The 25476-nt window shown below is 45.5% G+C and overlaps 1 pseudogene; it reads left to right on the top strand.

The window, feature by feature from the left end:
- Positions 1 to 3212: 3212 nt before the first annotated feature.
- LOC130550685 (uncharacterized) lies at positions 3213 to 5657 on the top strand (annotated as a pseudogene).
- The last annotated feature ends 19819 nt before the right edge of the window (positions 5658 to 25476 follow it).

The raw sequence follows: 25476 nt of genomic DNA, 5'->3' as shown, positions 1-25476 counted from the left end.
TGTGTGTGTGTGTGTGTGTGTGTGTGTGTGTGTGCGTGTGTGTGTGTGTGTGTGTGTGTGTGTGTGTTGATTTAGATAATTTATGGTTCCAACCCCCACTTATCCTGTCTCACTTCGTTTGCCACAGTAACTTTCCACTGAGTAAAATAGAAAGCACATGACAAAAGCACACAGTTTAATGATTTAATGAAAGAAAACACTTATTGATTATATTGATAATTAAATCATACTTTTATCTGAAAAATATTCCCACAGTTGCACTAGCCATTCGTAAATTCTTTCTTAAACGTGAACGTAAAGTCCTCACTAGAGGCTTAGTAACTAGTACTACCTAGTTTGTAACTAAATCTGTATGTTCTCTTTCATCATCTCGTTTCGAGATCCACCTATGGGAAGGGCATCCATACCTGACCTCTGCAGAAGCATCTAATTGCACCAAGTCTGGCTAGACAGACAAGCGCGCAGCCAATGCCAGGTAAGGCCCCACCCCCTTACCTGAGCGCATATATGGTCTGCTTGCGCTGCTGTTCCTCAGTTGTCATTCGCTTCTCGCGATCTCTGCTTTAACACAGTTCGGTTGGATTTTCGCTGCTCACTGTGTGTCTTCAGGAGGACATATCGTCTGATCAGCCTCCACTAGATGTGACAGTCGTCTATTCAGCCAGGTTAGCGGTGTTTTTTATACGCATCCTGAGCCGCCCACACTCGTGCTTTTTTCACCTGCTCCCCCTTTACTTTCCACAGCTGCCCGCCACGGATATTAACGAGTTTTTCGCCGACATGTCGCTCTCTAAATCTGCCACTGCTCCCGGGACCAGCTCATCACGGGCCTGCACGGCCGCGTGCAGGGCTCTCATCGCAGCTAAGGACTCTCACGAGTTCTGCGTGGTCTGCTTGGGCCTCAAGCATGCAGAAGAGGCTTTGGAGAACCCGGGAGCATTGCAGCTATTGGCTTGTGCTGCCAAAAAAGCTCCTGCGGCGTTGACTCAAAGTTGCCGATACCCAGTGTATCGAGCTCAGCCTTTCTGACTCAGATGGGGGACACGGTGACGGCGACGCGCCTCCGGGGGCCTCCCGGGGCCGCCCGGGGCGCGACGTCACTTCATTGGGCTGACCTGCCTAATCCTGCGTTCCCCGAAGAGGATATCTTCGCGGGCAACCTCCCGTTCTCCGATGAACCGGCTGGTTCCGGCGATGAAGACGACTCGGGCCTTCTTGGGGTCTCAGAGGACGAGGAGGCCATCCCACTCTCTGGTTTTCCCCAGGCTAACCCCCTCGCGGCCTTACTCCAGTCCATCCTCCTGGACATGTGCGAACGAGCGGCTGCTCGCCTTAACATTCTGTGGCCGGCTCCGCAGAGCGCCACCGACCAGGAGAGGGATGTGTATGATGGGAAAGTGCTGGGTCCCCCGCCCGGCCCAAGGAAACAACTCTTCCCCGTCCTGCCAGCGTGCGCGAAGCACGTGAGGCACTACTGGAGCGACCCGCTGAACCTCAAACACGGTCTCGCGGGTCTGGAGGTGAAAGACATGGCGGCTCTCAGCTTGGGTGATCCCCCGTTGTCGAGCCGTCGATCGCCAGGCATCTCAACCCCATCCAGGGCGGGCTGCTCGCCCCTCCGAAGCTGGTCTTGCCAGGCAAAATGGACTATTTTTCTGCCTCTGTTCATCAGGCCGCTTATAAATCCTCGGCCTTGGCTGTCAGGGCTCTCAATGTTTCGTCCTTGCTTTAAGCTTACCAGGTGGAAATTTTGGAGGATTTGGGGAAGCAGCTGGACAAAGGATCCCCTCGCCAACCTTGTGGAAGGAGATCCTTACGGTCAACGACCTAGTCCTCCGTAATGCTCGTCAGGCTGTCCAAGCTTGCGGGCGCTCCATGGCGCTTTCTGTAGTGGGGGAGCATACTCGCTGGCTGAACCTGTCGGGACTCCCTGACAGTGAGAAGAGGCGCGTTGCCGGCGCTCCGGTCGAGCCTGGCCAGGCTCTCTTCGGTCCCACCTTGGCTTTGATGCAGCAACGGTGCGATGACAAAAAGAAAGAGGACGAGGCTTTCAAGTTGTGCCTCCCTAAGAAAGCAGCTCCACGTCAGTTGCCCACTGCGCGTTTGCCTAACCCCCCGTCATGGTGCAAAACCCGCATCACAGCAGGGAGAAACCGTGCAACAAACTCCCTCCACGGCAGAGTAACCCACCCTCTGCTAAACCCTGGGGAAGAACATATCCCGCCGCGGCTGGGAAACCCCCCAACCCAACCCCGACCGACTCTAAACGCAAGCGGCCGGCCTGATGTCCGACCATTGGGGGCAGAGAGTCCTCGTTCACGAGCCACAAGCTCATCGGACTCTTCTTCTTTCCCAGAGCCCCTGTCCAAAAGACGGAGGTTTTCTCGCGGAGGGGCCGGCCAGGGTTCCCAGCCCGTGCGTTCAGTGGACGCTGTGTTTCCACCCCCCCACGTTCAGGGGGTCGGTTGCGAGGGAATGTGCTCAAACAGTGTCACCACACAGCACACACATTGTTCCCCTCACCCAACTAATAAGGCTTCAGCCCCGGTGTTCCCCAACACAAAACACACAAAAAACACAATGAAACAAACAAATCTATTGAATTCGTTTCAGGGAGAGTACGTCTCTCTGCAGAGAGAGAACATCTTTCTAAATCCACGCATGTCGCCCCTAGTGTGTCCGCTAGATGGTGCCATTGCATCACAGGATTTCGAGGATTTCGGCGCTTCACCGGCCCCGTGGGGACGCTCGCGAATTACGAGTCTGCCTGGCAGACTGTTGCGCCTCCAGAGTGGGTGATGCGAATGTAATTCAGTTTGTAGAGATAGGAAGAAAGGAGGCGGGGTCGGCGTTGGCTGGGAGACGACAATTCTTTATTTTCCTTAATCACAAACAAACTATACTTGCGCCACTGTGCGTCTTATAATCGTACAACTTTAAATAGGTGTTGCGTATGAATCCGGTTGCTTTATAGCGGCTTCCTCGTCCTGCAGACGGTAAGATTCGTCTTCCCAGCCAGTCTCTCTCTCTGTCTGTTCACTCCCGCAGCTTCTTATGCGTCTTATGCGTCTTATTATCTCTCCTCACCAATCACTGTAACGAGACACAGCTGATCGTAATGTGAACTTGACCTACTTACGCGCCTTTCTCACGCCTCCTCCCTTCGGCGCAGACCTCGCTAAACCACGCCCCCCTTGCCACAGCGAACAATTATGCAGGATTACAGACTGCAGTTTGTAATGAAACCCCCGCTTTTCAACGGCGTTCTCTCTTCTCACGCGGAGGAGAGCTCCGCTCACATTCTGAAAGAAGAAATCTCTTCTCTCTTAATGAAGGGAGCGATTCAGGTGGTACCTCCCAGCCTGATAAGTCAAGGGTTTTATTCCCGTTATTTCCTGGTCCCAAAGAAGGACGGCTCTCTCTGCCCCATCTTGGACCTCCGAATGTTGAACAAACATTTGAGGAAATACAATTTCAGAATGTTAAACCACGGCACTCTGGCCCACACCATAAAACAGAACGACTGGTTCACTTCAGTCGATCTCAAGGATGCTTTTTTCCACATAAGCATTTATCCGCCACACAGGAAGTTTCTTCGTTTCGCCTATCTAGGCATATGTTACGAATTCACTGTTCTTCCTTTCGGGCTCTCACTCAGCCCTCAGACTTTTTGTCTGTGTACGGAGGCGAGCTTGGCTCCCCTGAGAATGTCAGGTCTGCGGATGTTGACATACATAGACGATTGGCTCATCATGGCCGAATCGGAAGAGAAAGTGCTGTGGGACACTTGCAGTGTGCTTACACACATCACATCTCTCGGGTTCAAGGTGAATGTGACCAAAAGCAATTTTACACCCAGCCAGAGTGTGATTTTCCTGGGCTTGGAGCTGAGCTCGGTCTCCATGCGAGCGCATCTCTCCCAGGAGCGCGTCCTCTCTCTAATGAGCTGCGTGTCGTATCAGTATCAGTATCACACATGCCTCAGATTGCAGGGTCTTATGGCTTCAGCTATCCAAGTTTTGCCGCTGGGACTTCTGCGAATGAGAGCATTCATGAAATGGGTTTTGTCACTACATTTCAGCCCGGTACACGATCTCTGCTGCTCTGTGACAGTGACGCGCGCCTACACGGCAGCTCTGGAGAGACCAAACTTTTACGCACAGGGGACCCGTTTGGGAACGGTAGTGATGCGGAAAGTTGTGACGACAGATGTGTCCCTAACAGGCTGGGGTGCCACCCAGGAGGGCAGAGTGGTGAACGGTGTGTGGCCGAGCATACTACGTTCAGCACACATAAATTATTTAGAGCTCCTGACCATATGGAAAGCTCTGAATTATTTTATGCCTCGCCTGCTAGGACATCATGTGCTCGTACGCTGCGACAATACTACAGCAGTCGCGTATATCAATCGGCAGGGCAGCTTACGCTCACCAAAACTTCACGCTCTAGCTCACAAGTTTTTGGTGGTTTTTCGGTTTTTCCTGTCGTTACGCGAGACTCATGTTCCAGGCATTCTGAACAGAGGTGCGGACCTTCTATTGAGGGGGAACCCACTCTATCTATCTCAAATTTATCACCCACACCCGGACAGGGTGGCTTTCTGGGTCTGGCCCGTGAGAAGTCAAACTTAAACGCGCTGGGGCTTCACCCGCGTGTGGTTGCCACAATACAAAATGCCAGAGCCGTTTCTACACGGTCCTTGTATGGTTGTAAGTGGCAAGTGTTTGAAGAGTGGTGTGATGGGCGCAGTCTCACATCATATCAGTGCTCAGTTCCTGATATTTTGTGTTTCTTACAGGACCTTATGGATAAAGGCAGGTCTTTTTCCACAATTAAGGTCTACCTGGCAGCTATTTCTGCCTGTCATGTGGGCTTTGAGGGCTCAACAGTCGGGCAGAATCCTTTAATCCGCAGATTTATGAAGGGTGCCCGTCGCTCCTTGCCAGTCATCAGGAGGACCGTCCCTGAATGGGACCTCTCCTTGGTGCTGGAGGCCCTGTCTCAGTATCCCTTTGAGCCCCTGGGAGGTATTTCCTTGAAGCTGTTGTCTTTCAAGACAGCTTTACTCTTGGCCTTGGTATCAGCCAAACGTGTCAGTGAGCTACATGCACTCTCAATACATCCCTCGTGCACTAAATTCTCTTTGAGTAGAGATAAGGTTTTCTTAAGCCTAACCCGGCTTTTATGCCTAAATGCTTCCCTGCGTTCACTTCGGAGGTGTTGGAGCTGTCCGCTTTTCACCCTCCGCCTTTTTCCTCTGCGGAGGATCAGAGGCTGAATGCTCTGTGTCCTGTTCGTGCATTACAGGCATATATGTCCAAGACCAGTTCTTTCCGGAAGAGCGACCAGCTCTTTATTTCGTGGGCACCCCCTCATAAGGGGAGTCCCATATCTAAACAGCGCCTCTCACATTGGCTTGTGAATGCTATAGCAGTTGCATATGAATCAAGGGGAGTGCAGCCCCCAGGTACCATCAGAGCTCATTCCATGAGGGGCTTAGCTGCCTCTTGGGCTTTGTTCAGGGGAGTATCACTGCAGGACATCTGCTCTGCAGCCAGCTGGGTTTCTCCCCATACAGTACGTTTGTGCGTTACTACCGATTGGATGTCACCAATACCTCGGTAGCACATTCTGTTTTAGGAGTGGGGTCTTCATAGCCCCTCCTTGTTATATTCCTTCACCTCCTGTTTACACATTGTTATGGTAACGAGGGTTGAACGGGCTGGTGGGCTGTGCGCATTCATTTCACCAAGCATGCATTCACATTCCGGCCTGGGTGGTATATATGTGTTGCTGGGTTAATTACATGTGTGTGCCTCATACATGTTCCTGTCCTGTATGTGCGCAGCAGCTATGTGTGCGCATCAGGGCTGCCAGGGACATAATTATGGGACGTGTCATGCACCGCCCCTTTGGGGGTGACCGTCTTTTTCTGGCTTTCAGAACCTCCCTGTGAGTGTATTGGGCAATCGGGGAGCTGTCCATGTCTCTCCCATAGGTGGATCTCGAAACGAGATGATGAAAGAGAACAATAGGTTACTGTCGTAACCCCGGTTCTCTGAAACATCGAGTGGAGAGATCCACCAGCTTTGCCCCACTTGCTGTATGAGAAGTGAATATACTTACTGAGGAACAGCAGCGCAAGCAGACCTTATATGCTCTCAGGTAAGGGGGTGGGGCATTACCTGGCATTGGCTGCGCGCTTCTGTCTGTCTAGCCAGACTTGGTGCAATTAGATGTTTCTGCAGAGATCAGGGGCCTCATTTATAACCGTTGCGTACGCACAAAACATGCCCTGAAAGAGGCATACGCCACTTCCCACGCAAAATATGGGATTTATAAAAACAAACTTGACGGAAAAATGTGCGCACCTGCACGCAAACACATTCTGGAGACAAATGGTGAGTTAGTGAACTTAGATTGCAGAAACTAAGATTGATATAAACGCTTATAAGCATTATGCCTCACACACATTTTATTTGACCTCATATCCGTTAAAGATCCATATTATCACGAAGATTAAATCTGCAGAGTTATTTGCGCTTGAGTGATAATTGTTTCATGCACCTTCTTGTAAAATCCAACTCAAATCTTAAATAAAAATTCAATGTAAATATTTAATCAGCGCTGTCTCACCATCACACTATGAGCGCATGAGGAGGAGATGATCCGACTGAACAGGGACAGCATCAAATATGATAACTGCAGAACACAGGGTAAATAAATACTAAATATATTTTCCTTAAATACTGAGCATAATCATAGAATGTCAAAGTCTGGAAATACAGCCATTAAGCTCTCGCACAATCGTTTCTCTTTATGTTCTCGTTAGCAGTCCTAACTATCATAACGAAACCGGAATGAAGAAACATTCGTCTTTTACAATGATGTCTTCAAATGTTATCTCAGGTGAAGGACACCACTAATGGGGTGTTAATGATCAGTCTAAATGCTGTAAACATTTAAATGCTGCAGAGACCTTCTTTGGCTTTAATATAATTATAATAATACTTATTATTAATAATTATAACAATTATTAAGTTGGAAATCTCAGTGAATCTCATGTGTGGCCATTTGTGATTTCGTTACGGAGATAAAGGATGGGATCAGGGTTTTTTGTTTAGCAATTTTTGTTATATTTCTATGGCATCTGATAGCGGTTAGACCAGGAAACGGTGTACGCCCATTATGGTGCGTGACGTCAGGCTTAACAAGCGGATTGGATGGCAGGCTTATTAATATACGAATCAGTATTCATGAGGTGCTTTGCATTGACTATTTATGGGTAAAAATGGCCGTGTACAGGGCGGGATATGAGGCTGATTCGCACACTTGCAGGTGATCTGTGATTTATAAAGCGAATATTGCTTACAGGTGTGCGTACGCACGGTTTCATAAATCGGATTATTTTTGGGCGTACGCTATTTTTGGTTTTCGGGCGCACGTACACTTTTAGTAAGGATCCTACGCACAGTTTTATAAATGAGACCCCAGGTACGGATGCCCTTCCCATAGGTGGATCTCTCCACTCGATGTTTCAGAGAACCGGGGTTACGACAGTAACCTATTGTTATTCGGTTACACCATTTGGTCTTAAGGCAGAACGTAGCTATCATAAGCTCTCCGTAAAGTAACGCGTAGTCGCATAATATGACCTTTACCTTCAACAGTCCAATAGCAGCCTTTAAATTAGTGAGAAAAAGTTGTGTTGAAATGTTGTGAATTTCAAAACATTCTTGATTTAAACTTATTTTACCTTACATAATAACGGTAAAATCGGTATACAGAATACTACCTTTCATGAATAACATATTTAAAAGTAAATTTAATAAACAAATGCTGTTTAAAACAATACAGCCTACTTAATGCAATAATAAATGACATGCAATATGGGTGATTTCATTTTACTGCCAACCGCCACTTAAATAAATAGAAGATTATTTAATTTTGACATGCACAACACAGGCAGATATACACACATGGAGGCGCGCTAGGACGGTTCGTGTTAGAGCAGTCAAAAATTAAATGTCATCACATAATGTTCTCTATTTTAAAAGGTAAGTGACTCTAAATGTCAGCATTATCATGTGTGTAAATCATTGAAGAATGTCGAGAGAAACAAGAGCTTATTCCTAGTTATTCCTGATAGGCTTCCATAAATATTTAGTCTATATTTCGGCCGAACATTTTCGGTGGCCGAACATGCGGTGCATCCCTAGTCTAGGGATTGAACAGTCCTGATATTATTTATGTGACACACTCAGGTGGTCTACTCTCATGTTAAAGTGGAATGAGTCTGTGCAATCAGACAGTTTCTTTAAATTATGATCTGAAGTTAAAGAAATAATAATACATATAGGCCATTTTGAAGTTCTGTACATTAAAACATCTACATTGAACAGTCCTGATATTGTTTATGTGACACACTCAGGTGGTCTACTCTCATGTTAAAGTGGAATGAGTCTGTGCAATCGGACAGTTTTCTTTAAATTATGTGGTGAAGTTAAAGAAATAATAATACACATAGGCTATTTTGAAGTTCTGTAGGCTACATTAAAAAAATCCACATTGAACAGTCCTGATATTGTTTAGGTGACACACTGAGGTGGGATAAGAGTGTTGTAAAAAATATAAAAACTGCCTAACAGTTTAAAAACAGCTTTAAAAAGCCTAGCAACACAACTGTCAATCTTTCCCGTTTGGCCTGGGTTAAAGCCTTCAATTGTAGTGCAATTGAGGTTATTTTTTCAATACCACATATCGTTTTATGGGTAAAATTATATATAAATATACTTAATTTTCTAAATGCATTTGTATTTTAATTAATTCACAATCGACAGACTGAAACCAGGTTCGAAATACATCGCTTTATTTTGAAATCCAAAAAGACGCTATGTAATGTACAGTATATGCGCACATAACAAAACCGAGTGAGGGCTAGTTTGACTGTCGTTTTCGAAGTGGCGGCTGGCTTGACCGCAGTTAATTACACCGGGTGCCATGTACCTCTCCACCATCGTACACAATCTCATAAATGACTGTCGAGTCATTCTGAAATTTTCCTTCCATTCATCATCTGTGAAGTGGGAAAGAACAACGTTTTCCCACCAGTCTTTGCTTCGAACCCGCATCCACAGACTTTTTGTTCTTGGCGAAGGAAGGGGCATTTTTAAAGTTGTATAAATCAAGGCAGCACGGAATAAAGCTTCATCTTCGCGTCGCCTTCTAATTAGAATACCAAATATTAAATTATCAAGTCTATTTTTTAAAACGTAAAATAGTGGCACGAGAAAGGATAGTAGTATCTGCATCCTGAAACAGCGGGAAAGACCCATTCATGTCAAAAGATTTAATCCGCTTTAAGCAAATAAACACGCAAATCAGTCCGATCATTTTATCTATTGTTCATGTAAACACTACATTCGGATTACACAATTTTATTAAATTCAATCCGATGTGTCCATATAAACGCAGCTAATGTTTCTCACATCATGGTTTCCCAAGCGAATGGAAGAAATGGTCATCCGCGGGTCCTGATTTCTGATGATTCTGTATCGCAACTTCTTACCCTAGGATTACCTGTGACTTGTATTGCAAAGTTGCTAGGGGTGTCAAAATTTACAGTTCATAGACGCATGGCAGAATGGGGATTGTCTGTTAAGGCTCAACACAACACAACAGATGTTGTGTTGTGTATAGCAACACAACAGATGTTGAACTAGATTCAATAGTGGCAAGACTTCACACAAACAACCCAAATGCAGGCTATAGAATGATGATGGGTCTCCTCACGGCACAAGGTCATCGGGTGCAATGGGATAGAGTTCATTCATCAATGCATCCAGTTGACACTGCAAGCATTGTCTCCAGGATGTCACAGTTAGGATGTGTGAGTAGGACATATTCTGTCCCCAGCCCAAGGTCCCTAATGCACATCGACACAAACCACAAGCTGATACGGTAAGGTAAACATGGTATTTATTAAATATGTATTTAGTAATATAAATGATAAATGTATGCTATATATATATTTATATACTGTATATATACTCAGTATTCATGAAAGTAATAGAAATTCACTTTTTCAAGGTATAACATTGTTATATTTGGCGGTATTGATGAACTGTTTCCTGTTCCTGCTTCCTGTTTCGTGCATCGCTGCCGGCAGCTTGTTTGTATCAGTGCTCTTATCACTTCGCTCTAATATTAGTGTATTTTATTTTCGTTAATTATTATTGTCGTTGCTAACTTATCCTGATATCTCAATAACCCTGTTCCTGTTATTTACTTGGAAGAGTCTAAACCAAAAGTGATAGTTAACTTAACGCCGTTAGCATAGCAATAGCGTGTTAGCTTGCTTTCTGTTCACACTGTGGAATATCATCTTGCCTCTGGTTTGTCTTGTGTGCTAACTGTTTCTCTTTTTAAGCGAGTATACTACGATCCATCGAGCAACCTTGGTAAGTTGGAATTGCACTTCAAATCCGGTGAGTTATGGCTTCTATTCCTATTATTGTTACTTGCACCTCATGTCATATGTTTAGCTTAGCCTTCTCTGTCAGCTGCGAGGGCTTTATATGCGATAAATGCAGGGAAATAGTTAGGCTGACAGAGAAGATCTTAGAATTAGAGTCTCGCATCCAATCTTTATCTGAGGATAGTAAGAGTTTAACGACGATAGAAAACACTTTGGATGCGAGCAACATTAGCGCACACAGCTCGGTTCCGGTTGAAAATCCCCCGCAGCTGGGAAACTTCGTGACTGTGAGACGGCGTAGTCGCAGGACAAAACATCACTCGACCGTTCCGATTACAGTCTCGAACAGGTTTGCCCCGCTCAGTGACGCACCGACTGAGAAACCTGCTGAAAGTGCCCTAGTTATCGGTGATTCTATTGTTCGGAACGTTAACATAGAGGCACCAGCCACCATAGTCCAATGTTTACCGGGAGCCAGAGCGCCTGACATCAAGTCAAATTTAAATGTGCTGGCTAAGGCTAATCGTAAATTCAGTAAGATTGTCATTCACGTCGGCACAAATGATGTTCGACTCCGTCAATCGGAGATCACAAAAGATAACATTAAAGAGGTGTGTGAGCTCGCAAGCATGATGTCAGACACTGTAATATTCTCTGGCCCCCTCACTGCTTATCGTGGTGATGAGATTTATAGCAGATTATCATCACTAAATGGCTGGTTGTCTGAGTGGTGCCTGCAGAATGATATAGTTTTTATAAATAACTGGAAGAGTTTTGAGGGCAGACCTGACCTGTTGAAACGAGATGGTCTCCATCCCTCCTGGGCTGGGACTTCCATCCTGTCTAGAAATATGGCAAAAAGTCTTAATGCTAATGCTAAAACTTGACTCGCTGGGGCCCAGGTCAGGGAGCAGACAGTATGGCTTAACCAACTGTCTGCTTGCCGTCTCACGTCGCAGAATACACAAAATGTACAACATGTAGTAATCCGTTCTCCCAAACATCACAAAATAGAGACTGTGTCTGTCCCCCGGATTAGCAAACATAAAATAATGCGTAAACCTCTTGAAAGTAATTTAATAAACGTTAAACAAACTAAACATGAACAAAATACAGATAATCAACTGTTACGACTCGGATTGCTAAATATTAGATCTCTCTCTAATAAAGCACTTTTTGTTAACGATATGATAACAGATCATAAAATAGACATGCTCTGTTTGACAGAAACATGGCTAAAACCAGATGATTATATTGCTTTAAATGAATCTGTCCCCCAAGATTATTATTATAAACACGAGCCTCGTCTAAAAGGCAGAGGGGGAGGTGTCGCAGCACTTTACAATAACTCTCTTAGCATTTCCCAGAAGTCGAACTCTAAATATAATTCTTTTGAAGTCATGGTTCTTCATGTTTCAACACCTAATACTAAAGATAAAACACTTTTTAAATTGATTCTAGCTATTGTATATAGGCCTCCAGGGCACCACACAGATTTTATTAAAGAATTTGGTGGGTTCTTATCAGAACTAGTACTGGCCGCAGATAGACTCCTTGTCGTTGGTGACTTTAACATCCACGTAGATAACGTTACAGATGCCTTAGGAATGGCTTTCAAAGACACTCTTAACTCCATGGGCATTAGTCAACATGTGTCAGGACCCACTCACCTTCGTAATCATACTTTAGATTTAATACTGTCTTACGGTATAAATGTGGACGACGTTAAAATCCTTCAGCAGAGTGAAGACATTTCGGATCATTATCTGGTATTATGTTTGCTTCACTGGCCTACGGCTGCAAATAAAACTCATTGTTACAAATATGGTAGAACAATAACTTCAACTACCAAAGATGCGTTTCTCGATAATCTGCCCGAATTGTCTCAAATCATGAGAAATAACGTTGAAGATCTTGACATTACCACTGAAAATTTTAATTCCACCTTCTCGGTAACGCTAGACAAAGTTGCTCCACTACGTTTAAAGAAGATTAAAAATGGCAGCCCCACACCGTGGTATAATGAACACACTCAGGCTCTAAAGAAAGCGGCCCGAAAAATGGAGCGCAACTTTAAGAAAACTAAATTAGAGGTATTTCGTACAGCATGGAAGGATAGTATTCGAAAATACAGGAAAGCCCTAAAAACTTCTAGATCCGCCTACTTTTCATCACTAATAGAAGAAAACCAGCACAACCCTAGGTTTTTATTTAACACGGTGGCTAAATTAACAAAAAATAAATCGTCAGTGACTTCTGATCCTGTATATCAGCATAGCAGTGATGAATTTATGAACTACTTCACATATAAAATCCAAGATATTAGAGAAAAAATTATAACAATGCAATCAGAAGTGAAACCCGCTGAACAAACTAACTACAGCGCCCTTAAGGAGAAAATGCAATTATTTTATACCGTAGATCAAGATGAGCTGTCTAAAATTATTAGATCATCTAAATCAACAACATGCATACTAGACCCTATACCTACAAATCTACTGAAAGAGATGCTCCCAGAAATTATAGATCCTCTTCTTGGTATTATTAACTCATCTCTGACATTAGGACATGTGCCTAAAGCATATAAGGTGGCTGTTATAAGGCCCCTTGTCAAAAAACCCCAACTCGACCCTAGAGAACTAAGGAACTACAGGCCTATATCGAATCTACCTTTCATATCTAAAGTTCTGGAAAAAGTAGTTTCAACTCAATTATGCTCCTTCCTCCAAAGGAATGACATCAATGAAGAATTCCAGTCTGGATTTAGAGCATGTCACAGTACAGAGACTGCTTTGATCAGAGTTACAAATGATCTGCTATTGGCGTCTGACCGAGGTTGTATCTCGTTATTGGTGCTGCTAGACCTTAGTGCTGCATTCGATACCATTGACCACAGCACACTCCTACATAGACTCGAAAATTATGTCGGCATTAAGGGAATAGCTTTGAAATGGTTTAAATCTTATTTATCCGACCGTTTTCAATTTGTAGCAATAAACAATGAGGTGTCACGCAAATCGCAAGTCCAGTACGGTGTACCACAGGGCTCAGTCTTAGGGCCTCTGCTCTTCGCATTATACATGCTACCTCTAGGAGATATAATAAAGCGACACGGAGTTAGCTTTCACTGTTATGCTGATGATACTCAACTTTATATTTCCTCGAAGCCTCATGAAACACAGCAGTTCCATCGAATAATGGAATGCATAGTCGATATAAAAAACTGGATGAGTAACAACTTTTTATTACTGAACTCGGACAAAACGGAAGTGTTACTTATTGGACCGAAAACTGCTATAAGTAACAACCAAGAATACTGTTTAACTATTGACGGATGTTCCATAAAACCCTCGTCGTCAGCAAAGAATCTTGGCGTTCTATTCGATAGTAATCTGTCATTTGAGAGCCACGTCGCCAACACCTGTAAAATTGCGTTTTTCCATTTTAAGAATATATCTAAACTACGTCATATGCTGTCAATCTCAGATGCAGAGAAGTTAATTCATGCATTCATGACATCAAGACTAGATTACTGTAATGCACTGTTAGGTGGTTGCCCTGCAGGCTTATTACAAAAACTCCAATTGGTCCAAAACGCGGCAGCTCGAGTTCTTACACGTACAAAAAAGTATGAACATATTAGCCCGGTTCTGTCAACCTTGCACTGGTTACCTATAAAGCATCGCGTTAACTTTAAAATCTTGCTTATTACCTATAAAGCCTTACATGGTTTAGCTCCTCAGTACTTGAATGAACTCCTTTTGTATTACAGTCCTTCACGTGCATTACGCTCTCAGGCGTCCTGTCAGTTGGTAATACCTAGAATTTCAAAATCAAGTGCAGGTGGTAGATCCTTTTCCTATCTAGCGCCTAAACTTTGGAATAGTCTTCCCTGCACTGTCCGGGAGGCAGACACACTCTGTCAGTTTAAATCTAGACTAAAGACGCATCTTTTTAATCTTGCATACACTACTCTTCCATAATATAAATCTTCAGAGGGTTTAGGCTGCATTAGTTAGATCAACCGGAACCAAAAACACAACTGATGTACTTGTTGCATCAAAGAGTACAGAACAGTACTCTACTCTCAGCCAGTCTTGTCTCATTGTTCCAAGGTTACCACAGCGAGCAGGATGCAGTTCATGGCCTGACCTGATGGTAGAGCGGAGAATGGGAAGTGGGGACCTGACAAGAGCTGAGATGATAGAGCTGGATAAAGAAGGACGCGGTCTCTTGACATGTCTTCACCACAAAACTTCAAATGCTATTAGATTATTAATGATAATCTTAAACTATAATTTATTTTATTATTAAGTTTATTTATTTTATTTAGCCTTGTTGTGCAAGTTCTCTGGAGCTTGTGCAGAGGCAGCAGCTTTTGCCAGAGGGGAACTGGAATCCCCTGGTTGGGCCTGGGTTCTCCTGAGGTTTTTTTTCTCGATTAGAGTTTTGGGTTCCTCGCCACCGTTTGCATACTGTTTTTGCACTATCTGCCTGACCGGGGGGGCTGCTTTAGAATCTTAAAGTTTTACTTAATTAATATTGCATATAGGAATTTATTATCTGTTATATTTGACCTGTGCTTCTCTCTCCTTTATCCTAAATGTGTGCTCTCACTGAGCGTGTGTGTGTGTGCGTACTTGTCTGTGTACGTACGTGTGTGTGTGTGGTGTGTGTGTGTGTGTGTGCGTGCGCATCCGTGTGTGTGTGTGTCTCTGTGTCTGTGTGTGTTGGTGCGTGTTGTGTGTGTGGAGTGTTTTGTGTGTGGGTGTGTCTGTCTTCTGTGTTTTCAACCTTTTCTTGTTTTTGCAGGTACAACTTTGATTGTTTTGCTTGTAGTCAATGTGTCTCATGTACAGCTGCTTTGTAACAATGAAAATTGTAAAAGCGCTATATAAATAAAGTTGAGTTGAGTTGAGTTCTCAAGAAAGGTAAAGATAAAGACTTCTATAATACTTTTAAGCAGTGTTAATTTGTATAAAGTTTGACCAAATGTTGCTGACAAATGATTATATTTTCATTTTATATGTAGAACACCTATTCTTGAATTGACTTTTGAAAATTATTTTGTTTTAATGTAGATAATGTATCTCGGTGTGTCAAATAACAACCTGGCTTCAACAACACTGTCTTTTTTCCGTGAGGCCATACAGAAATTTGGATATCCAATGAGGTGAAAATTGGCCACTGGCACTTGCAGTTTTGGAACCTATTCATGAGATATGCAGATTATAGCCTTGAAGTTTAAAATTAATCTGTGAAATCATTTCAACACTATGTAAATGAACAATGTTGCAATTTGAGCGTTGTTGTTACCAACATATTTTGACAGGGTCCGGGGTGATCATGGAGGAGAGAATGTGGATGTGGCCTGCCTTATGTTCTCTGTCCGTGGAACAGGGAAAGGAAGCTTCATCGCAGGTAAAAGCGTCCACAATCAGAGGTAAAGACTTAAGACGTAAAAGACTTAATAACTGACAAATAGTCCCTATCACTGCATAAAATGTCAGAGTTTTTATTGAATGAATGAGGCATTTAAATAGCGCTTTATTGTGTATTGCTGTACACCCAAAGCGCTTTACAATCATATGAAGGGGGTCTCCCTCACCCACCACCAGTGTGCAGTATTCTTGAACTATTATCTATAATTGCATTATTATCTTTTGATAATACTCACACAAATGCAAGATGTCTTCTGATGCAAAATACTTGGGCATTTTAATTTATTGAATAACGTAAAAATCTGAGGATCTCTGTTGGGAAAGGATATTGTCTTACAAACCTGATGGTGCTTTGCTCATGAAAAAAATGCTGTTCAAGGAATTCCATCCTAAAAAAAAAAAATGTTCTCCACAAATCATCAAATGAAATCTAAGTTGAAGTACAACCTGTTTAAATATGTATGTAATTTATCTGCTTAAAACAGAATCGAGCGATTGTGTACTGCAGTTACCTCCCATTTCTACAATGTGCTGCACCAGCTAGAAGAGCATGGATATATTGATCTGTCTAGCAGTCTTCACATGTTCTGCTGTCACTATGCCTTTATCCCAAGACTTCAAAGTCACCTTGACATTTTCAGAGACGGATGGGACAATCACCCTCTTTCAGCAGAGGGCAATCTTTCCCCTAATCAGCTGTGGCATCTCGGGCAGCAGTACCATTCTGAAGAGTGTGATGAGGTAAATATGTCTTACAATTAGTCTATTCGTACATATTTTTTCTTCTAACGAATTTATTCTTTGTACAGATTCTACAAATTCCACACATAGATTGGGAAAGCAGTGGTCTTATCCCCAGTGACACATATTCTGGAATTCATGTTCCTGAAATTGAATGTCCACTTAGCCCAGACGAATTTGACGGACTAAAGGCTGCTTTGGACCCAATGTAGCCATCAACAGATTTTGGGGAAAATGTTTACATAGCTGCACTGCAATATATGCATAACATTGGCTATATGTAAAACACTGGAAGAATCATATTATAAATGCAAAAAATATACGCACAAAGAACAATGATTGTCTTGGTATTTTAATGTTTCTGAACTGTAAAAGGCAAAAGCTTGTTTCTACAATGAACAGATTCAGTTTTCACCGGTTTTGACATTACAAATGAATTACATAAAGATCAAAATCTTTGTCTAAAAGTGTAAATGTAAATGTAAACTAGTGAGTGCAATACCTGTATAACCTGAACAACTTGAATATGAAGTAAAACTGAACATTTACAACATCATTGTCTGGAATATCTTATTGTTTCTATATTTTTATAAACATTTAACTGAAGGCAGTTTGCTGTTTTATACAAGACCAAAACCAACATCACTTGTGGCAATGCAGCTTTCCAGGTGTTCTTTGAATTGCCGATAGCTGTTGTAGTGAGCAGGCAGGGCGCAAAATGCAAAAGCAGGTAGAGGATGTAGGATGTTCTGCTTGCACCACCTTCACTTGCATGTCATCCATTGGCAGCTCCCAGCCAACCCAGAACACAACCAGCTGCTTCAATTGATTCTGATCAGCTGAAATGTGGCAGACATACTGTATGGACACCACCACTTACAATTTTGAGACTTTAGAAAAACATTATGCAAATAAGTTTAAATGCCTTTTACATGAAGCGACAGCAAATACTAAAAATGTGTGTCTGTATATGGATTTGTATCATCACCCGGTTGCTCCACAAGATAATTTTTAACAGCCGGTTGGGCTATTAGTTTAAAACAGAAAAAGACCCTACATGCCAGTCTCCACAAACTGCCGTAGGTACCCAGCAATTCGGCATTTGGTGGTAAATGGGGGTTCGTTATCATCGTCTTCCTCTTCCATGGGCCAGATGATGTTGTTTAAGAGCACCTAATTGTAATGTTAGTATTCAACATGAGCATAGACAGAAGAAATTAATATATCAAAATTAAAGTTGTATCATAACTGAATAAGACCTGAGTATTGCAGTCTGCATTGAATATCTCGGAAAAACCACAGATGCCACATCAGGTTGGGCCTCCAGTAATGGCCATAATGTTGAATCCTTTAATCCTTGTCTGAGCTGTTTTATTTGCCATGATGTTCATGTAAGTACCTGTACGTGACATAATATATATTGATGGATCATATCTGTTACAGTTATACTGCATTGATTTTAATTTTCAGCTTTTTGGCCAAAAATACAAACATGCCAAAAATGTTTATATAACATTTGATTACAAATAAAACAAGTCCCATATAACTTATTGCATGCTGAAGAAGATTGTGTAACAACCATGTGCAGTTGGTTGCTGTCAGCACTGGAAGGTCCCACAACAATGCTAGCTGGTTAATTGATGCCTTTTGATGTTCAGTAATCCCATTTCCATTCTCATTTTTGGAGTCATCAGCCATAGCGAGCTTTGATATAGTAAGGGAATGGAAATTAAATAAAGGAATTATGGTTAACTTGAATTAATATGGAACCTACCATCTGTAATGTCTCTCTGATATCGATGTCTGCCACATCTTCAAGCACAATGGTTGCTGTTTGTGGGGTGCCACCTAACAATACATGTATAATGGCTGGGCTTACACCTGCTAATGAAGGCCCGCCATAGAGAAAAGAATGACCAATCATTCTGCCTGCCATCAGGAACAAGTCACTCTGTAAAAGAACCTGGGAGCTGGATGGAATGAGGTGGTCTGCTTGGCCTTCAAATAATGCAGTGCCATTTCCACATCCTGCTGGTAAGAAGGATTATTGAGCAATGTTGACAATGTCTCTACTCTCTACTAAAGAGATAGGACACACCACAATGATCATTGTATTTTTTACACATTTTGTATACACCATCATTTTGTTCTAAAGTTTAATTCACAAGTGTCTGGTGTAGACTTTCTTCTGTGACACACAAAAGCTCTATGACATTTTACATTCAATTACATTCTTTGTTCAAAAAATTAAAGATTGAAAACATAGTGAAATTAATGATAAAAAACATAATCATCCCATAATTACATTATGAGACTTTAGCCTGGATTTCACAGACAGGGTCACAAATGTTTACTGTGACGAACAACTTATCAAGATTTATGAGGAATCCATTCTGCAGCTTGTTCATCACCATGCTAAAAAAATGGTGCTGAACACCATCCCCAGTGGCAACATCGCCTAAAACATGGTAAACATATCATAACAAGATTCTAAAACAAAGCAATTCCTAATGTGTACTTAATGTGTGATGTGTACTGTACCTTCCAGTCGGCAGTGAAGAGGTCTAGCCCAATCAATTTTAGGGACTTTGTAGAAGTTTATTATTCTCTCTTCCTGCTCATCTTTGTTTTTTCTGACATCGATTTTAGTTTTCAGTGGGGGTTCATCTTCTTTTTGGCAGAGTAGACACCTTCTGTACAGTGTTGCTGCCCTTTCTGGAACCATTTTTTTTCCAGTCTAGAGCCAAAGTAACAGTCAGTATCATTTGTTAATGGCACTGTACTCATGGAAAAAAACAGTTACATTAACTTTGACCAAGAGACTCCAGTAAGAAACGTCTTGGTTACGGATGTAACCTCGGTTCCCTGATGGAGGGAACGAGACGTTGTGTCGAACCGACAGAATGGGGTTTGTCTTGAGAACCTATCATCTTCTGAGTATTTAGAAAAGGCCAATGAAAATTGGCGAATGAAATTTCATTCACCTTTGGTCTGAGGAGCCTAAAGCATCCTCCCCCGACCACTGGGGTGGGCGGCCAGTGTTGTGGCATGAGGGACACAACGTCTCGTTCCCTCCATCAGGGAACCGAGGTTACATCCGTAACCAAGACATTCCCTTTCTGTCGGTCTCTCGTTGTGTTGTGTCGAACCGACAGAATGGGGTTCCTATCGAAAACGCCACAGCACTGAGCCACGTCACAATGTCTGCGGAGCGACGTTGACTGGCCTGGGCGAGTCAGACGAACACGCTAACGAGAAATTATGACCTTACAGTGGAGAGGAAGGGGGACCCAGAGCTTTCCACAAAAGTTGGGAAGCCCCCTAACGCCGGCCGTCACGGGCGGAGGCCTAATTCTCTAAATGGCGAGAAGACGCCCGGCACCGTACGGGCCACTGGGTAAGCATTATTCCCACTGGGGGAAAAACGCTGCAGAGGCCACTACCTACCGTAGGGAGGAATTAGTGGAGACACCACATGGTCTCACCATCAGGGGAGAACTCATGGGAAGAAAGTGCGGACAGGAGTTAACCGCAAGGTGGGAGTCCACCTGGGGAGGTCATGGGTTACCAAGGTGGGAACCATTCATGAGGATACATCAGACGGAACAGCCCACGGAGGGGGTGTTACCACGTCTGGAGCACTAGGTCCGGTTAGAGCTATGTGGGAGATAACTCAACTGTTCCCCGGCCTAAGGGGGCAGGGCTGCTCTGCCCAGCCTGTCCCCTGGAAGGGTGCTTAGTGATGGATGGAATGCCTGTTCTTTACCCGAGGGGAAAGAAGTGAGGCTGGATCGCCACTGCTCCCCCCGGAGGGGGAAGAGCTTCCGCAGGTGTACGCCCAATGGCTGCCGGTCCTACCTGCTGCCCTGCAGGACGCGGGCTGACACCGGTTCAACGCGGAGGTTGTAGAACCTCGCGAAGGTATTGGGCGTAGCCCAACCCGCAGCTCTGCAGATGTCTGCCAGAGAGGCGCCCTGAGCCAGTGCCCACGAGGAGGCGACACCTCGAGTGGAGTGCGCCTTAACTCCTAAGGGGCAGGGGTGATCTTGCGACCGGTATGCCAAGGATATGGCATCCACGATCCAGTGCGCCAGTCTCTGTTTGGAGACAGCTCTCCCCTTCTGCTGACCTCCAAAACAGACAAAGAGCTGCTCAGAGCTTCTGAAGCCCTGCGTGCGGTCCAAGTAGAGGCGCAGTGCGCGTACTGGACACAACACGGAAGGGGTTGGGTCTTCCTCCCCGGTGGGGAGCGCCTGCAAGTTCACCACCTGGTCCCGGAAGGGAGTGGTGGGAACCTTGGGCACGTAGCCGGGCCGTGGTCTCAGGATAACGTGAGAGTCTCCAGGCCCGAATTCTAGGCAACCCGAGGACACAGAGAATGCTTGTAGGTCCCCTACCCTCTTGAAGGAGGCGAGCGCTACCAGGAGGGCCGTCTTTATCGACAGGCGAGAAAGATCGGCCTCTCCTAGGGGCTCGAAGGGGGGCCTCTGGAGGCCCTCCAGGACCACTTCGAGGTCCCAAGAGGGTACGGGGCGCGGGCGAGGCGGATTCAACCGTCTCGCGCCCCTCAGGAACCTGGTGACCAGGTCGTGCTGTCCTAGAGACTTACCAGCAACTGGATCGTGATGTGCGGCTATAGCGGCAACATACACTTTCAGTGTGGAAGGGGAGAGGTTCTTCTCAAGTCTCTCCTGGAGAAAGGACAGTACGTACCTGATCGAGCATCTCTGCGGGTCTTCTCCGTGAGAAGAGCACCAAGACGAGAAGATGCGCCACTTGAAGGCATACAGTCTCCTAGTGGCCGGAGCCCTAGCCTGTATGAGGGTCTCTACCACCGCCGGGGGTAGGTCGCTCAGGATCTCCTCGTCCCGTCCAGGGGCCAGACATGGAGGCTCCAGAGGTCTGGCCTGGGATGCCAAAACGTGCCCTTCCCCTGAGAAAGGAGGTCCTTCCTCAAGGGAATCGGCCAGGGGGGAGTTGTTGTCAGGCGCACCAGCTCTGAGAACCAAGTCCAGTTGGGCCAATAGGGCGCAACTAGTAGCACTTGATGCTCCTCTTCCCTGACCTTGCACAGGGTCTGTGCAATGAGGCTCACTGGGGGGAAGGCGTACTTCCTCTTGTCCCGCGGCCAGCTGTGCGCAAGGGCATCCGTACCGAGGGGACCCTCGGACAGGGAGTACCAAAGCGGACAATGGGTGGAGTCCGGGGAGGCAAACAGGTCCACCTGCGCCTGGCCGAACTGCTCCCATATGAGCTGAACCGCGTGAGGGTGGAGTCGCCACTCTCCGCGAGGTGACCACTGACGAGAGAGCCGGTCTGCTGTCTGGTTCAGGTCGCCCGGGATGTGTATGGCTCGCAGGGAGCTGATCACCTGCTGACTCCACAGGAGGAGGCGTCGGGCGAGTCGTGTTAGCTGCCGTGAACGAACGCCACCCTGGTGGTTGATATACGCCACGGCAGCTGTGCTGTCCGACCGGACCAGCACGTGCCTGCCCTGCACGAAGGGTTGGAACCTCTTCAATGCAAGTAGCACAGCCCACAACTCTAGGCAGTTGATATGCCAACGCAGGCGGGGGCCCGTCCACCGTCCCGACACTGCGTGCTTGTTGCACACAGCACCCCAGCGCTGAAGGGAGGCATCCGTCGTTACCACGACGTGTCTTGACACCTGCCCTAGGGGGACCCCCTCCCGTAGGAAGGCCGTAGACGACAAAGGGGTCAGGGTGCGCCGGCAGAAAGGCGTGATGACCATACGCCTGCTGCCAGTGTGCCACGCTCTCCAAGGAACTCGACTCTGTAGCCAGTGTTGGAGCGGTCGCATGTGCATCAACCCGAGGGGGACCACCCCAGCCGAGGATGCCATGTGCCCCAGGAGCCTCTGAAATTGTTTCAGGGAGACCGCTGGCTGCCTGAAGTGCTTCAGGCAGTGTAACACTGACCGGGCGTGCTCTGTAGTCAGTCGCGCTGTCATGAAGACGGAGTCGAGTTCCATACCGAGAAAGGAGGAGCTCTGCGCGGGGGAGAGCTTGCTCTTTTCCCAGTTGACCTGTAGTCCCAACCGATCTAGGTGCCGGAGCACCAGGTCCCTGTGTGTACACAACAGATCTCGCGAGTGAGCCGAGATGAGCCAGTCGTCGAGATAGTAGAGTACCCGCACACCTTCTTCCCTGAGGGGAAGGAGGGCGGCTTCCACGACCTTCGTAAAGACCCGTGGAGACAGGGACAGACCGAAGGGGAGGACCCTGTACTGATATGCCCGTCCCTCGAACGCGAACCGCAGGAACGGCCGGTGTCGAGGGAGGATCGAGACATGAAAGTACGCGTCCTTCAGGTCGATTGCCATGAACCAATCCTGACGCCTGATGGACGTCAGGATGCGCTTCTGCGTGACCATCCTGAAAGGCAGCTTGTGTAGGTGTCTGTTCAGAACACGCAGATCCAAGATAGGGCGCAACCCTCCGCCTTTCTTGGGGACAATGAAGTACGGGCTGTAGAACCCGCTGAACATCTCGGCCGGTGGGATGGGCGGACGTGTAGCGAACTGAATCGCGTAGCCGAGACGGATCGTCTTCCTCAGCCAGCCTGACAGTCTGGGAAGCTGAGCCGAAGGTCCCAGATACTGAGACAGGGGGACTAGAGGTTTGATCTGCTTCATCGCCCCCGCGGAGGGTGGTTCGATGGCTAGCAGTACGGATTCCTTGCCGGGGGAGGACCCCCGGGGAGGAGATCGGCTCTGCTGTTTTTCCTGACTTGCGATTGTCCAGCTCAACGCACTGTCTGTCTGAGAGTGCTGAAGGCTGGTGTTTATACTCGACATTGCGCTTCGCCGTGACGCAACGTCGAGTTGCCGTCCACCGTCGACCAGAGGGTGGGAACGGCTGTGAAAACCCAGAGAGAGAGGAAGCTCTTTTTGTGAGGAAGTGGGTGCTGGCCCCCTAGGGGGGACCAGCTGATGGTAGGACGTTGCAGGAACCGTCCCTATCCGACCCAGCGATGGAGTGGCTGGAATCGGGCCCAGTGGTAGTCTCAATCTCCCTGAGGTCTCTCCGTCAGGAGAGACTTCTGCTTCCGCGACGTCTGCTGACGGGGAGGCGGTTTCCTCTTCGACGTCCTTTTCCGGGAGTCAGCCTGAGAAGGGGGCACTGGAGCAGGAAACCGGAGTCGAAGAGGGCCGAGGCTGCTGGGAAGCAGACGCCGCTCGGGATCTCGAAGGCCTGACGGCGGCCGAGTCACGGCGGGGCAGGAAGTGACTGATTGCCTCCATCTGCTTTTTCACCGTCGAGAACTGCTGAGAGAAATCCTCAACGGTGTCACCAAACAGCCCTCCCTGCGAGATGGGGGCATCCAATGATAACTGAGAATGCTGATACAGAACCTATGCTGCAGGTTAATATTGAAGGCAAGATCACACCAATGATGATAGACACTGGAGCAACCTACACATGTATAAATTCAACCTATGCCTCACACCTCCCCATGTCTGGAAAGTTTACAAAGACAGTAGGATTTCCGGGACAAACGCAGCTGATTCCAATAACTGCTCCAGTTTGTCTAAGGACTAAGGACAAAGAAGTAACATTGCCTATTTTAGTATCAGACCAAACCCCTGTTAACCTGTTAGGGAGAGATGCCCTATGTAAGCTAAAGGTACAATTACTCTGTTCCCCGGAAGGTATTTACATTGAGAGAAAGGGAGTCAGACAAATGGTAATCACAACCCCCCAAGCTAATGCTTACTGGTTAGGAAATTTAGAGGAAGAGGTAGGGAAGACATTGCAAAAATGGGAAAAGTTTATTAAGGAACAGATTGAAGAGCCCAAATCACCTGAATTAGAATTTCACTGTACTATGATCTATGACCCATTGCGCAGAGTAGACATAGAAAGAAAATGGTTACAAGAAACCAAGGGCAAGGAAGTTCCCCTCATTTCACAGCATATAATTATAGGACCACAAGGAGCAGCATTACAAGTTGATGACAATGATTTTATTAAGAAATGGTTCCAGGTCCCAAACTCAGTTCCCCATATTACATTATATTTAGAAGAGAATAGTGAGTCTAAAGAAATGGGCCCAATGATGAAGAAAGCCAAAGGAATACAATGGAAAAACACAGACAACCCATTAGTTTTTATATCAGAAGATAAACAATTTATGAAGATTGCATGTGCCACAATTATGCAAGGAACTCCTAGAGAGGTGGAAGTCAATGGTCAAGGAAAAATGAATTTGGAAACCATCCTAGAAAAAGAGATAAAACAAACAGAGCTTCTCAAAGAAATTGAGCAATTGGTTCCTGATCAATTATGGTCAAAACATGACACAGATGTAGGGCTGATGAAATCTGCTAGCCCTATAGATATCAAAGCAAAACCAGGAACTAGATTGCCAAACAAATACCAATACCCATTGAAACCTGAAGCAATAAATGGCATCAGGGAAACAATAGATGGACTAATTACAGCAGGAGTGCTGTTTAAAACATCTAGTCCTTGTAACACACCTATACTGCCTGTTATCAAAGCAGACAAGGCAAAATGGCGTTTGGTACATGATTTAAGGGCAATCAATGAAATAGTGGAAGATTGGCCAGTAGAAGTTCCGAATCCTCACACCCTGCTTACAAATGTGCCACCTGATGCAAAGTATTTTACAGTAATTGATCTTTGTTCTGCCTTTCTCAGCATTCCATTGGCTGAGAGCAGCAGGCACTTGTTTGCCTTCACATACGAAGGGACTCAGATATCCTATACTAGGGTCCCACAAGGGTTCCGCCATAGCCCTCATATATTCAATCAGCTGTTAAAAGCTGACTTG

The sequence above is a fragment of the Triplophysa rosa genome, unplaced genomic scaffold, assembly GCF_024868665.1.
Source record: "Triplophysa rosa unplaced genomic scaffold, Trosa_1v2 scaffold39_ERROPOS1708854, whole genome shotgun sequence".
Classification (NCBI taxonomy): Eukaryota; Metazoa; Chordata; class Actinopteri; order Cypriniformes; family Nemacheilidae; genus Triplophysa; species Triplophysa rosa.
This window is presented reverse-complemented; position numbering and strand designations above follow the sequence as displayed.